This window comes from Oncorhynchus kisutch, linkage group LG1 (genome assembly GCF_002021735.2).
Source record: "Oncorhynchus kisutch isolate 150728-3 linkage group LG1, Okis_V2, whole genome shotgun sequence".
NCBI lineage: Eukaryota > Metazoa > Chordata > Actinopteri > Salmoniformes > Salmonidae > Oncorhynchus > Oncorhynchus kisutch.
The window spans coordinates 27,662,956-27,669,374 of NC_034174.2; positions in this window are offsets into that span (position 1 = coordinate 27,662,956).

The window sequence follows — 6,419 nt, forward strand, 5'->3', positions numbered from 1 at the left end:
GTTTGTGTAGAATGTGGATGGACTCAAGCCACATACTGTCCTTTGGGACTCATGGTGACTGGAGCATGAACATGGAGGTTTAGCTAAGATGGGTATGAAGTATAGTCCACACACTCTGGGGCATTCTTTATGTGGGTGCTACACATTGTGCCTGGTTGGAATCTGGGCTCTAGGGGGTCTGTGTCTGGTGTCTTTCCCTTACATACACCTTCTCACTGCAGGAGAGGCTTTACTCTGATAATTTCATCTTCCACCAGCCAAGATAAGAGAGCAATCTATCTGATGATATTTCTATAATCCTGTTTTATGTTTGTATGAATAATTGGAGGAATTTATCAGTTTCAAGCTTTATAACGTACACATTCAAGTATACTTTTAACTGCTCATACTCATTCATATTCTTTTTAAAGTACAGTAATAAAAAAAGAAGTCCAGAATATATGGCTTCATCTCTAATACACACACAGTTTCACCAACTGTTTTCATTTCCTGCTTTATCACAAACAAGGTTAATCATCATGAACCAACTAGGGTGATAGTAGAGTTGTTCCAACAGGAGAGGAGTGTTACATCTGCTCCTGCCACACCCTCTACTACTCATCCGGTGACTCCTTGACCGGCCGCCACTCCCCCAGTGCTGTTTCTCTCTCTCTGTGTGTGTGTGTATGATGTGTGATTGTGATTGTGTGGGTGGAGACAGGTGTGCTGGAGTCAGAGCAGATCTCCACCAGCTGCAAGCTTTTCCTTAATCAAGACCTCTACAAATACTCAACAGGATTGTTATCTCGGCTCATTCAGTCTATGATTCTAGCCATATGTTCCTGTTTAGATCCTGTTGTGCCTGTTTTCCCTTGCCTGACATTGTTTTCCTCTCCGCTACAGTTCTGTCCACTATGACTCTGGTCCCTGTCTCCAGTCCTACGTCTCGTCAGTCTTGCTACTCTGTCCTGGATCCCCCACTCTACGGCTCCCTTGGATTCCCCTCCCGGATTCCCCTTAGCCTCCACACCTGGTTTCCTGCAACCCGCCTGAGCTTCCCCTGGCCTGACCTTAATCTTCCCCCTGTGTTTCAATAAATACCTTGGTTACCTCATCCCAGTCTCCTCGTCTGAGTCTGCTCTTGGGTTCACCTGTTCCGCTACGCGTGACAAGGATAATTTTTCTGAGTTAGCACAAAAGGACACCACAGCCGTCACAGTCCTTTTATGAATCCAGCATGTGAAATGTGGGTTTGGGATTCTTGAGAATGCATTCCAGAATTGTAATTGGATTCTTATTGTTTCCCTGACCACAACTCGATCTGGTAATAAGCAAGTGATCCATCATCCAATCAGAAAGTTCCCCTCCCTGCTACTCCATCTAAAATATCTGTTTCAACACCTCTTCTGGAAATCACTATTATATTTGTATTTTTGTAAAGTTGTGAGTCACTTTTGTGTTATGGATTGTTCACCTGATGTTCTCATGTTGACATATGAAAGGTTGGTTTTTGGATTCTCGATTTTGGATTCCCAAAAATATTTTGTGAGTGACTTTAGTTGTGGATTGTTCACAAGATGTTCTCATGTCTGGCATGTAAAATGTGGCTTTTGGATTAACTACCTGTTTCAAATTTGCAACACCTCTCCAGGAAATCACAAGTCATTGATTAACATCTTACATAAATTGTCCCTTTTGAGTTGTATATTGTTCACCAGGTGTCTCCCTGTCCTATAGTCAATTAGAAATTGAACTGCAAATGGAAAAACTCTGACTGCGCTGCAGTTATCCTGATTTTTTAAAAATTGTATCATCAGAGCATCTCACTCTGAAATGATTGGCATCAAAGCCCATCAGCTTCACTGCCTCAATCTGTCAGGTCAGATAATGCTACCAATGTGGGACAGCGTTGTTCCTTCCCATGGACACTCGTCTGTGTATCTTTCTCTCAAATCATCCTCCCTCTCACTAATTCTCTTTATCGCTCCATCTCCCTTTCTCCCTCTGGATGTCTCCTTCTATCTCTCCGTTTCTCTGGGATCCTCAGTTCCATCTGACCGCTGACCTCCAGCCCTAGAGATAGACTCTGTGGGCCTGTGGAGCACAGCTGAATAATTGAAAAAAGCTAGAGTGTGTTTAGCCAGGCAGGGGCTCAGGTCTTATTCAGATCAAACACAGACAGCAGGAGCAGGCTGACAGGCTGCTGTAGAAAAGGAGCATTGAGACTGCAAGATGCTAATGCTCTCCTTTTTCAAAGCAGACATCCTCCTCTTACCCCCTCTGGGCCATTCAACAGCCCCTGAACCTGCTCCACATTTTGAGTGAGCTCAGGAGAGCACTGTTATTAATGAGATTCACAACGCTTCACATCTCCAAGCCTGCCTTCCATAAGCATGCCACAGCCAGTCAAATCCCTCTCACCCAGTTCAGTGTTAGTATGGTGTTTGAGAGTTCCGTTTTAGTATGGTCTTTGAAAGTTCAGCTTTAGTATGGTGTTTGAGAGCTCAGTTTTAGTATGGTGTTTCAGAGATGCAATAGGTGTGTCTGTTGCCCATAGAACCTGTCTATCTTGGAAGTACACAGAATGACACAGAGCAGGTCACTGGGCAGCTACAGTAATCTAATAATTACTGTGTATTATCTCACAAAGCCATATTACAAAAAATAATTGAAGTTCTCATTTTTCAACATTTGAATGTATGCCCTTTCGACCTCTGTCGGGATTGACAACTCATGTTTCTTATGAATAGGAAAGCTAATCCCTCTCCAGCCCTCTCTCTGTGTTGGTTTTTAATGAGTGTGGAAATACCAGAAAGCCCTGCCTTTCCTCCTGTGAATATTTCCATTTAGTTTCCTGTAATTCTCCTCCATACAGCCTCCCTATTATGAAAATAATGGTCTAAAATGCGCTGTGACGTTAGGAAACTGGAGCCTCCAATTTCATGAACTCAAGAATGAAACCAAGACTTAGGTCACATTTAGAGAGAGGAAATCAGAGGAGCTAAAGTATGTACAGTACTCAGCAAATCTATGTAGCTAATTACAAACACAACACATAAAGCCATGTGTAACGATCCTCTTCGTCTGATGAAGAGTAGTCAAGATTGGACCAAAACGCACTAAGACAAAATAACAAAAATAGACCAACACGAAACAGTTCTGTCTGGTGCAGAAACAGAGACAGAAAACAACTACCCACAAACACAGGTGGGAACAGGCTACCTAAGTATGGTTCTCAATCAGAGACAACGATTGACAGCTGCCTCCAGGCCAAAACATAGAACAAAACATAGAATGACCCCCCCCAACTCATGCCCTGACCAAACCAAAATAGAGACATAAAAAAGGAACTAAGGTCAGGACGTGACACCATGGCTGTATACTTTACACAATAAATAATAAATGCAACTGCAGGGAAAACATCCTATTTATGTCATTTATGAACATTTGAACATCTTGGCCATGTTCTGTTATAATCTCCACCCGGCACAGCCAGAAGAGGACTGGCCAGAAGAGGCCAGAAGAGGACTGGCCACCCCTCATAGCCTGGTTCCTCACTAGGTTTCTTCCTAGGTTTTGTCCTTTCTAGGGAGTTTTTCCTAGCCAACGTGCTTCAACACCTGCATTGCTTGCTGTTTGGGGTTTTAGGCTCCGTTTCTGTACAGCACTTTGAGATATCAGCTGATGTACGAAGGGATATATAAATAAATTAGATTTGGATTTGAAATGTTTATAGACATGAGAGGTTGAAATGGGTTAATTCTTGTTTTTCAGCAAATAATGAAACATCTGTGTTCTGAGTTTATGGTAAGTTCTGTACTCAGTCCTACCCCCCATGTACCAAGCCTTGCTGCCTCAGGGCTAGGGTTGCAAAATTCTGGGAACTATCTCTAAATTCTCCAGTAATCCAGAAATCTGGTTGGAGGATGTCGGATTTCCTGCTTGTTCCCTCCTGATTCTGGGAATCTACCAGGGAATTTATTGCAAGTTCTTGTAATTTTGCAAACCTACTCAGGGCGTTCTCTTCAATGCCATTGTAGTCAACTGTCATTCATTTTGATTGGATCTCGGGTCTTTGAAATGTTGAGATGTTTATTAAGCAGTTAATCAAATATTTAGGAAGTCAAATATTTATTCAACTCTATTTATGGACCAGACACAGACTGGATGAGCAGAAAAAACGGTGGATTTACAGATGATTGTTTTCACAGGGTGATACTGTTCATAGATTTCCACCAGAACACAGGCTACACTGTGAAAGAACCAGCCACAGCCTACACCCTGTGTGATCCCAGACCACACCACAAGTACCCACAGCAGCAAGGGAATCAGAACAAGAGAGTGGATAGAGAGAGAGAGAGCACAAAGTAGACTGACACCAGCTCACTGCTGTTTGGAAAATCATACTGCTGTTCATAGCCCTTGGGAAGTAGGGGTGCTGAGGGTACTGCAGCACCCCCTAATAAATCGGAATAAAAATGATTATTATAAAAAAAAAAATCTAATTTTCTTTTTCTTTCACATAAGATAACGACTTTATTATCCCCATGGGGACATTTTTGTTGCGGCTCTGTGCATACATAACACATAATCAAAGATAGACAAAGGACATATACCATCAATAAATGCATGTAGAAAAAGTGCAATTCATGAGCGATCAATGGTTCATGATTCATCTGTACACAACAGAGCACTCTATCAACAGAACACAAGTAGTGCACTGGGCCTTTATTACCCCTCTATGAGTGGACCAAATTAGCGGACCAAAATTTCAGCACCTGTCACGGCGGATTTCCTCCTCTTCGTCTGAAGAAAATCCTGAGGTGTAGCAGGGATCGGACCAAAATGCAGTGTGGTAAGTGTCCATAGTAGATTTTAATAATAAACCGAAATAGTACAAAAACAATAAACGAAACATGAAACAAACCGAAACAGTACCGTGTGGTGAAACAAACACAGACACGGAAACATATGGTTCCCAATCAGAGACAACGATAGACAGATGCCTCTAATTGAGAACCAATCTAGGCAACCATAGACATACAATATACCTAGATAGGGGACAGCCCCATAAACATACAAAACCCCTAGACATGACCAAAACACATACATCACCCATGTCACACCCTGACCTAACCAAAAATAACAAGGAAAACAAAGAATACTAAGGTCAGGGTGTGACAGCACCACTACCACTAAACATCTTCCGCGACCATACAGCTGTTGCTAGAGGACCACCAGAGGTTGTACCTTGGGCCCTGGCCTGATTGTAAACAGGAACACCTATGTGAGAATGCTATTCATTGACTACAGCTCAGTGTTCAACACCATAGTGCCCTCAAAGCTCATGACTAAGCTAAGGACCCTGGGACTAAACACCTTCCTCTGCAACTGGATCCTGGACTTCCTGACGGACCGCCCCCCAAGTGGTAAGGGCAGGTAACAACACATCCGCCACACTGATCCTCAACAAGGGGGCCACTCAGGGGTGCGTGCTCAACTTCCTCCTGTACTCCCTGTTCACTCATGACTGCATGACCAGGTATGACTCTAACACCATCATCAAGTTTGCAGATGACACAACAGTGGTAGGCCTGATCACCGACAATAATGAGACAGCCTATAGGGAGGAGGTCAGAGACCTGGCCGTGTGGTGCCAGGACAACAACCTCTCCATCAACGTGATCAAGACAAAGGAGATAATTGTGGACTACAGGAAGAGGAGGACCGAGCACGCACCCATTCTCATCGACGGGGCTGTAGTGGAGCAGGTTGAGAGCTTCAAGTTCCTTGGTGTCCACATCACAACAAACTATCATGGTCCAAACACACTAAGACAGTTGTGAAGAGGGCACGACAAAGCCTATTCCCCCTCAGGAGACTGAAAAGATTTGGTATGGGTCCTCAGATCCTTAAAAGGTTCTACAGCTGCACCATCGAGAGCGTCCTGACTGGTTGCATCATTGCCTGGTATGACAACTGTTCTGTCCCAGACCGCAAGGCACTACAGAGGGTAGTGCGTACGGCCCAGTACATCACTGGGGCCATCCAAGACCTCTATACAAGGCGGTGTCAGAGGAAGGCCCTAAAAATTGTTAAAGACCCCAGCCACCCTAGTCATAGACTGTTCTCTCTGCTACCGCATGGCCAGTGGTACCAGAGTAACTGTTGGCCACAGTAACATAGTCACATTTAGTCAGACAATGCAGAAGGAGTATTTGGCTGAATCATATGTAGTCAATCAAACAAAAATAACAATAATAAAATCACTCTATGTGCCACATGCATCATGCACTCCCTTCAACTCTTATTCCTCTCCAGCTTTATCATCCCTGCAGCTTGTTCATTGAAGGGGATAAACCAAGAGCAGCAGAGTGGAATAAGACTTGACAAGTCAATCATTATATTGGAAGGATTATGCATTTGTCATCTTTTACTTT